General features: G+C 33.3%; 1 non-coding gene across 1 annotated transcript; it reads left to right on the forward strand.

The window, feature by feature from the left end:
* The first annotated feature begins 1,894 nt into the window (after positions 1 to 1,894).
* TRNAF-GAA (transfer RNA phenylalanine (anticodon GAA)) lies at positions 1,895 to 1,967 on the forward strand. The gene has a single exon. It is a non-coding gene; the product is annotated as a tRNA-Phe (tRNA).
* The last annotated feature ends 8,205 nt before the right edge of the window (positions 1,968 to 10,172 follow it).

Genomic DNA, 10,172 nt, shown 5'->3' on the forward strand with positions numbered 1-10,172 from the left:
GTTTTTATAAAAATTCTGTGTTTCGATTAAAAAATATATATGATAATATTTAATTTCACTTAAAGTTAATATTAACCTTTATGATAATTAATTTTATATATATATATATATATATATATATATATATATAATAAAATAAAAATGGATATAATATGTATCAAATTTAGTTATGGTTGAACTATAAAAGAAGCCGCTACAAAGTTAAATGGAAAAGTTAGTTTTTTGTTGTTATGTTTTGATATTGAAAAAGAAGTTCGCTCTCTACAGGTTTTTGAAGATTCTATGTATGCGTAATTGACCAACATAGTTTTCTATGACATATATTTTTCATTGATAATTTTATATTTTTTTATCTGATGAGCATTACCACATAATATATTGATATGTATATATTTGATTTTGATGACTTTAGGCATCATGCTATATCATTTTTTGGATGACTTTAGCATCATGCTATATCAATTTTTTTTTTTTTGTAATTTAAGGGCTTTTTATAAGCATATTTCTTTTTAAAATCTTTATAGTTCTCAGAGATATATACCAAGTGCATTAATATGCATCAACAAAATGTAATTTTCCATCCATTAATAAGAAATTACAATTTTTTTTTAATGAAAAAAATGTTTTAAAATATTTTAAAAATCCAAAATTGGTGTTTAACACTTGTGCTAATATAAAGTAAAAAGAACTCGTTTGTTAATAGTGTTTCAAAATATCCCAAAAATTCAAAATTGGTCTTCAACAAGTATGTTATCTATAATGTCATTTAAAATTGTTGTTCAACAATTATAATATCTATATTGTCCAAGTTATACTTATGATAACCCCATTTTTATAATAAATTTGTTGTTCAACAATTATAATATCTATACTGTCCAAGTTATACCTATGATAACCTCACTTTTATAATAGAGAAAATTTTAAAAATGAGAATTTATCTTAAAATTTAGAAATATTGGTAAATCTTACTAGTACATAATATGCTAATTATAAAATGCTTGGTAAATTGGATTTGTAAAATGCTTGATAATTTTTAAAGTAAAATAATTTTATACTATAAAAATTAGACTAATATTTTATAATTATTTAAAAAAACATATAAAATTACTTCGCCTAAAAATATTAGCCCATATACCTATATACCTAAATTGAAAATGTTTAATAACTAGATTAACCCTAATAATATTGCAAAATATCATAAATACTAATTATATTAAAAAAAAATTCTAAATTAATACCAAAGCAGAGGATTGATTACCTATTCAATTGGCCCTATCTCCATTTTGCCTTTTAAACCTTGACCTTACGATATGGTTTCCTTCTCTTTCATCCTGTCTCCTTACCTATCAAAATTCATTAATGAAAATATTGGGAGGGGAGGTGAGAACTACAAGGTTTCTTCACAAAACTCACAATTTTTTGATATCATATAATATAAAAAATCAAACTTACTTTCAAAACTTCACTCACTTAACCTTAATATTAATATTATGATAGCATTTTTTTGAAATTAATATTGTAATTCATCATCCAAATATAACAATTTTGTTATAATTAATGTAAACGATAAAAAGTCTTTTGTTATACTTTTAAAAATAAATTTCTATCATATAAGATGAACATGTGAATACCCGAAAAGAAAATTGTCATTTAAATATGCTATAATTATATAACTTAAAGTATTTAAATATAATAACATATCAATCAAGAATTTAATATATTATTTGGAAAAATTAATCACACCCAAAGAGAATAACACTCCTTTCAATTGCTCAAACAAAAGCCACCGAACTTCATTTATTTATCTCATGAAATCCTATGTGGTTATCTAAGTTATAGATGTCATCGCTCTAACAGTCCATCATAGTCGTTGGCAACCATTAAACATCAACCAGCGGGGATAGCTCAGTTGGGAGAGCGTCAGACTGAAGATCTGAAGGTCGCGTGTTCGATCCACGCTCACCGCAATCATAGATGTACTTGTAACATGGGTGCCTTTATTTTGATAGGAATTTTTTCATGCGTAATATAGTGGTATATTGTGAAGTATATATATATTTTTACGAAGTATATTTATGGATTGAAATATATACAGATCCACGCTCACCGCAATCATAGATATACTTGTAACATGGGTGCCTTTATTTTGATAGGAATTTTTTCATGGGTAATATAGTGGTATATATATATGGATTGTGAAGTATATATATATTTTTAGGAAGTATATTTATGGATTGAAATATATATATATATATATATATATATTTAGAAGTATTTTGAGATTATATATATATATTTTAAGAAGTATTTTTAGATTACATATTTTAAGAAGTATTTTTAGATTTTGCATGAGGAATATATTTTTTAACGTTTTTTTTTAAGATATTAGACGATAAGATTTTAAATTATTAAAAGGATATATTTATTACAAGTTTAAACTATAAAGTGTAGGAATTGAACTTGGGTGGAAAAGATAGCAACATTTCTCAGAACCATTCAAGTTCTATCCAAGTGACATTAATTGAGCTATATTATTATACTATTAAGTATCTAAATCTTGCGAGGGCATTTGATGCGGGAGCATGTGACTAGAGGGGAAAAATCTTCCAAATTATTCCAAAAATCCAAAAAAAAAATTTCAGGCAAGGGAGTGGGGTCCTTTACTCTGCAATTTCTATGCTTTCTTAGTTAAAAATAGAATAAAATCTAGCAATAAATCATGCTATTTGTAACAGAGCTTTCAAGCTTTAAATCACCTGTAAAGCATGCTTTTCTTTGTATCGGATAAGGACGAGAGGGCCTATCCTTAGTTATAAATAAAATGGCAGCAAAGCTCTCATCAGACAGAGGAGAGGGGCGAGTGCCTTAGTTTTACTTTGGAAATTTTTATTCTCTCGATGTCTCTTATTTAATGACTCTGTAAATTGCTTGCATAGTTTATTTTTATTGCGCCTTAATATTGTTGAACGATTCTGATTCCTCACGCTATAATACTGTCTATTAATCAATGAAGGTTCCTTTCCTTTCATTCATAACTATACTGCTTTGATTCTTATTTTGCTGTGGCGCATATATCTTCTTGGTATGGCAAGAACGCTTGTAGTTTTCATTAAGTAGCGGTGGCGCTGTTGAGAATTCATAGCCAAAGGCGTAGAACCATATCGGCCAAGACATATCAGCATCGAAAGGGATTTTATTTCATTGTTCGTTGGATTGTATGCGGCTCATAAAGCCTTCCGTCCGAGCGGTGATATAGCGTGGTCAAGAGCGAGTTCTGGAATCGGAAGCGAATTAATATAAATCGCTACACAATTGTATCGCCAGGTCCGGCATTCGGAGGTGGAGCAATTGTTAAGAAAGCCAACCACCGAATAGTGGAACCGCCGAGGTAATTAAACGTGGCATATAATAGTATCGATTCCATGTTAGAAATCTGCAGTTTCTAAATCCTAATGTGACCCGAATAAAGCGTTAAAAGCATTAAAGCATTAATCTTAAGCGTTGAATTGGTATATGATGGACGTACCAGATTAAAGTTAAATGATATATAAAGGATTGGGTCCTCTCTCTCCCTGGCGTTAGTTGCATTCTTCTCCATCAAGAAGCGCATGAAGAAACAGGGCTAGAAAGAGAAACTGAATTCTGAAGAAGAGGAACAGTCAGGAGTCAGATCAAAGTAGATGGCAGCCATTACATCTTCCGCTGTTAATCAAGGTATGTCATCTTAAACAATAGATCATATTAAGTTCTGTTTGTGAAATATTCGGTATTGATGATCTTTGGGCTGTTAGAAGCTATATTTAACATTTGGTATCAGAGCTACAATCAATAACTGAATATTTCCTATGATTGCAATTGATCTGTTCTGTGCTTTACTCATGTGATTGAGCCTTCGGGAAATTGTGGGGGTTTCATGAAATGATCAATCCTTTTGTTGCTGTTAGTATCATCGAGAGCCCTATCGAAATCCACAATCGAACCATGCAATGGATCAGATACCTGCGATTCCCTTGTCGCTTACTTGCTTCGAACTGATTTGAAGGTCTCAGAGGTGGCTACTCGATTTCGAGTAGATCCTTTATCGATACTAGGTGCCAATGGATTCGATCCTCTGACCTCTGATTCTCAAACCCAAATCCTTCCCGCCGGTTCGTTCTTAAAGGTACCCATTAAATGCCAATGTGTCAATGGAATCCGGAAGTCTATGTCTACTGTGTACACTGTCCAACCCATTGATACTCTGCGCGACATTGCGGATTCGGTGTTTGGGGGCTTGGTCACACCATATCATTGTATGTTCGCTGTGTATGTTGTTTTGAATAATATTGCATGCCCTCAAGTTTAAAGTTAGATATAGAGGACGGTATGTTCAGTCCATCTATCGCTGCAGTCCATCTATCACGGATTTTGAATTACTGATGAGCCAGTCCAAAACATTGCTTGGCGCGGAGATGTATTAAAGCAAGATTTTCACCACGCTGGTCAAGGTGAACTGTTTTGGTTTGACGCCTGCTCTTTGCATTTCATAAAACAACTGCAAAGCCTCCTCGGCATAACCATCCCTAGCATAAGCTGCAATCCGCGTAGTCCATGACACTACATTTCGTTGCGGAATTTTGTCAAACACATTGCATGCATCGTCTATGCTTCCGCATTTGCAACACATGTTTAAAAGGATGTTGTTGAGACATGAGATCAACGCGTAAGTGTTTGATGGGAAGATTAAGATTTTAGTGTAAATCTTTGTTAAACGAAATAGATTTACATTTTAATGTGTAAATAAAGCTATTAATAAAGTTTCAATGTACCACATAAATAACGTAACAGAGCATGTAAAGAAACCCGTGATGTAGCTTTATCACATATACTCTGTGTATATATATTTTAAGAGGGAAAATATATATTTTGATATTTTATAGAAAATCAATTTACACATTAAGAAGGGTGTGTACATATTTTGATCAATAATCAATTTACACATTAAGAAGGGTGTGTACATATTTTGATCAATAATCAGAGTTTTTAGGGTCTTTTCGTGCATCATTTACTGTTTTGGCTTTGCACGATTAAAGTTTACTGGTACAAAATAATTGTTTGAAATTTGGGCATAAAAGTAATTGCTCTATGACTGATTGTTTTGCATAAGGTATGTGTTATAAATTATTTATGCACATGAGATTTATGATTTTGTTAATCACCAAAGTGGTCAAAATCAGAATAATCATTTAGTGCATAAGTGACATAATGATTATTAATAGAAATTGCCAGTTATAATAATACCAATTAAGAACTGGCGTCACTAATGATAGAACTTGAGAACTTACCCAAAGGAAAGTCTTGTTCTATAACTAGTTGACATGATGAGGTTTGATAGATATTTTGATTAAATAAATATTGATCATCCAAAGATGTCAGTTCTATTTAATTGAATATATTTATTACCTACTTATGTTTTGGTATTTAATTATGTTAAGTATAAGATAGTATCTACCCAAAGGAGTGCTATATTATACTATTATGTCTACATCTGAATCGCGTTAGTTATGAGCTTATAGTTATTTCATTTTTAATTTCAAGGAGTTCCTATGAGTACACATGCTTCATCTGTTACATTGTTCACTGGTGTTTTCTGAATGGAGAGAACAAGTCAATTTCCATTTAGGTGTTCAGGATCTTGACTTGGCACTCCTTGAGGATAAGCTGCTGCTCTTACAAAAGATAGTACTGAGGCAGAAAAATCACACCATAAAGCATGGGAACGCAATAACAGATTGAGCCTTATGTTTATTAAGATGACTGTTGCTAACAACATCAAGTCAACAATTCCTTGTTGAATGTAGTAAATAATGTTGGATGTAAACGTAGCAGGTTGAATGAAAATTCTGCTTTCTTGTGGCATAAACGACTAGGTCATATATCCAAAGAAAGAATGATGAGATTAGTAAGTAATGAAATTTTGTCAAATTTGGACTTTAATGATCTAGAATTATGTGTGGATTGTATTAAAGGTAAACAAACCAAACATAATAAGAAAGGAGCCACTAGAAGCAGCCAGCTTCTTGAAATAATACACACTGATATTTGCGGACCTATGGACACTCCAGCCTTTAATGGAGAAAAGTATTTCATCACTTTCATTGACGATTTTTCCCGTTATGGTTATGTCTATTTGCTTCATGAAAAATCTCAATCTGTGAATGTCCTTGAGATGTTTGTAAAGGAAGTTGAGAGGCAATTAGATAAAAAGGTGAAAATCATAAGGTCTGATAGAGGTGGTGAATATTATGGTAAATATAATGAGTCAGGCCAGTGTCCAGGTCCATTTGCAAAATTCCTCGAAAGTCATGGCATATGTGCGCAATACACAATGCCAGGTACACCACAACAAAATGGTGTAGCAGAAAGGCGCAATAGGACGTTAATGGATATGATTAGGAGTATGATGTCAGATTCTACACTACCTAAGAATTTGTGGTCGTATGCTCTCAAAACCGCTAATTATTTGTTGAATAGGATTCCTAGTAAAGCTGTTCAAAAGACTCCTTTTGAGTTATGGATTAACAGGAAACCTAGCTTAAGACACCTGCATGTTTGGGGTTGTCCAGCGGAAGCGAGAATTTATAATCCACATGAAAAGAAATTAGATTCTCGAACGATCAGTGGGTATTTTTAGGTTACCCTGAGAAATCTAAAGGGTATGTGTTTTACTGTCCTAATCATAGTCCAAGAATTGTAGAAACTGGTAATGCAAGATTCATTGAGAATGGTGAAGTCAGTGGGAGTACTAGAAGAGAAATAATAGAAATAAAGGAAACAAGGGTAAATGTTACATTGCCTAGAATAGTTCCTCCATCTACTATTACTCCAAATGTTGTTCCAACTGTTGTAGAACAGCATGATGATAATGAACAACATATAAATGAAGAAGTACTTCCTGAAGGAAATGACTTACATAATACTGATATGCATGAACCACAACAAGTAGCATTAAGAAGACCTCAAAGAAATCGTAGGTCAGCTATTTCTGATGATTATGTGGTTTATATGCAAGAATCAGATTATGATATTGGAATCAATAAGGATCCAGTTTCGTTTTCACATGCTGTAGAAAGTAAAGAGTCAAAGGAATGGATTAATGCCATGAAAGAAGAAATGAAATCCATGCAACATAATGAAGTTTGGGATCTCGTTGAGTTACCACATGGTTGTAAAAGAGTCGGATGCAAATGGGTTTTTAAAACCAAACACGACTCTAGTGGTAATATCGAACGGTATAAAGCTAGACTTGTTGCTAAGGGTTACACTCAGAAAGATGGTGTTGATTACAAGGAGACATTTTCTCCTGTTTCGAAAAAAGACTCACTAAGAATAATAATGGCATTAGTAGCTCATTATGATTTGGAGTTGCATCAAATGGATGTGAAAACAGCCTTTCTGAATGGAGATCTTGATGAGGATGTTTATATGGATCAACCTGAGGGTTTTTCTGTAGAAGGTAAAGAACAATTGGTGTGTAAACTTAAGAAGTCAATATATGGGCTTAAACAAGCATCCCGACAATGGTATATTAAGTTCAATACCATTATTACATCTTTTGGTTTTAAGGAAAATACGGTTGATCACTGCATATACCAAAAGATCAGTGGGAGCAAGTTTATTTTTCTGGTCCTTTATGTTGATGACATTTTGCTTGCTGCAAATAATTTAAGTATATTGCGTGAGACTAAGGAATTTCTCTCAACGAACTTTGAAATGAAAGACATGGGAGAGGCATCCTATGTGATTGGAATAGAAATATTCCGTGATCGATCACAAGGAATATTGGGATTGTCTCAGAAAGGATATGTCGAAAGGATTCTAGAGAGATTTGGAATGAGTAAGTGTTCACCTGGGATAGTTCCTGTACAGAAAGGTGATAAATTCAGTCTCATGCAATGTCCTAAGAATGATGTTGAACGAAAGGAAATGGAATCAATTCCATATGCATCTGTTGTTGGTAGCCTGATGTATGCTCAAACCTGTACTAGATCGGATATCAGCTTTGCGGTCGGTATGTTAGGGAGGTGATCGAATATAGCGATTCAGATTTTGCTGGATGCATCGATACTAGAAAATCGACTTTTGGTTACCTGTTTATGTTTGCTCAAGGTGCCATATCATGGAAAAGTGCGAAACAGAGTATCGTTGCTTCATCCACTATGGAGGCAGAATTTGTGGCATGTTTTGAAGCCACAATTCACGCATTATGGTTGCGGAACTTTGTTTCAGGACTTGCGGTTGTCGACACCATTAGCAAGCCACTGAAAATTTATTGTGATAACTCTGCAGAAGTATTTTTCTCAAAGAACGACAAGTACTCTAAAGGTTCCAAACATATAGAACTGAAGTATCTTGTTGTGAAAGATGAGGTTCAGAAACAAAGAGTGTCAATCATGCACATCAGGACAGAACTTATGATTGCAGACCCTTTGACGAAAGGGTTACAACCAAGACAATTTAAGGAACATGTTCAAAGAATGGGTCTTGGTTGTATTTGTAATAATTGATGTGTGACATTCTGAGCTCTTTTATGTGTTTCTGATATACAATTATGTGTCTCTTGTTTTAATGAAGTAGTACGTATTTTATGTAATTTTAAACAAGAAAGAGTCTTATAAAGATATTATGTTTAATCATTATGATATAAGACATTATGTGGACCATTATGCTGTTTTATATAAATTATGAGTATGAATTGATGGATTGTTGGTATTGTAGTATATGGAAGGAAATGCATCGAATTAATAGTGCACAACCGCCATAACTCTCAGCAATTTATCATAGTATGATGTTCAACACTTAATATTATGAATAGTCGGGTCAAGTGGGAGAATGTTAGAAATCTGCAGTTTCTAAATCCTAATGTGACCCGAATAAAGCGTTAAAAGCATTAAAGCATTAAAGCATTAATCTTAAGCGTTGAATTGGTATATGATGGACGTACCGGATTAAAGTTAAATGATATATAAAGGATTGGGTCCTCTCTCTCCCTGGCGTTAGTTGCATTCTTCTCCATCAAGAAGCGCATGAAGAAACAGGGCTAGAAAGAGAAACCGAATTTTGAAGAAGAGGAACAGTCAGGAGTCAGATCAAAGTAGATGGCAGCCATTACATCTTCCGCTGTTAATCAAGGTATGTCATCTTAAACAATAGATCATATTAAGTTCTGTTTGTGAAATATTCGGTATTGATGATCTTTGGGCTGTTAGAAGCTATATTTAACATTCCAGAGGAACGGAAGACCATCACTTGAGTGATCGCCGAACAACGGAACTGGCGAAGTCTTAATTACTGATTATTGGCGTATCGGGTCCGCTCAAAAGACCTCTGTTTGAGCGATTGCGATTTGTATATGCATCGGCCATAACCCCAACATAAAGGGCGGAAAGGTATAGCGATATACATATTGAATCGAACCACTATAAAAAGCTGAGGTTTACATAGCGACAGTCCGTGGCATATGAGCCATTATTTATGGCAAAGAGCAGCCTATAACTATCGCCCATGTACGAGGAGGTAAGAACTTTCCACGGATATATATAACATAACCATATGTTGCGGGGGCATATAGATATATGTATTGTATATGTAAGTCCACAAAAAGAGATATCGCTCTTAAGCCTTCAGCCACGGTTAATTAGTGCAGCCCGATATTGGGATTTTTGAAATGAACCATCAATTTAATGACTGATGCACTCCGCCCAGAAGAAAAGGAAATTAAACAAGGCATAGAAGAACTTGCTGACAGATTTGGGAAATTGACTCTAACGCCTGCACCCAGGCCATCAGCATTCACTCTTTCTTGTGTAAACAACATTCCTCCACAAGTAACACAAAGATGGTACAAATACTAGTGACTCCACACCATCAACTTGATCAACATTTACTGCATTAGCCTTGACGTATCTTTCAAAGTAGGGAAAATTTTAGGGGTGAAATTTAGCTAATTGACTATTTTTTCAGACATTTTTTGAAAAAAATATTCACCCACTTGATTAAAAATTCACACACACACACACATATATCGCCAAAAAAATATTAATTTTAATATTGAATTACATGTTTTTTGGTTAAATATTCACCTACATTCTATATGTATGGATTTTCAAACCAGAATAATCGCTTATAATACT

Source organism: Pinus tabuliformis, chromosome 7 (genome assembly GCF_031772625.1).
Source record: "Pinus tabuliformis cultivar Carrire ecotype Pingquan chromosome 7, CPIR1, whole genome shotgun sequence".
NCBI classification, from domain to species: domain Eukaryota; kingdom Viridiplantae; phylum Streptophyta; class Pinopsida; order Pinales; family Pinaceae; genus Pinus; species Pinus tabuliformis.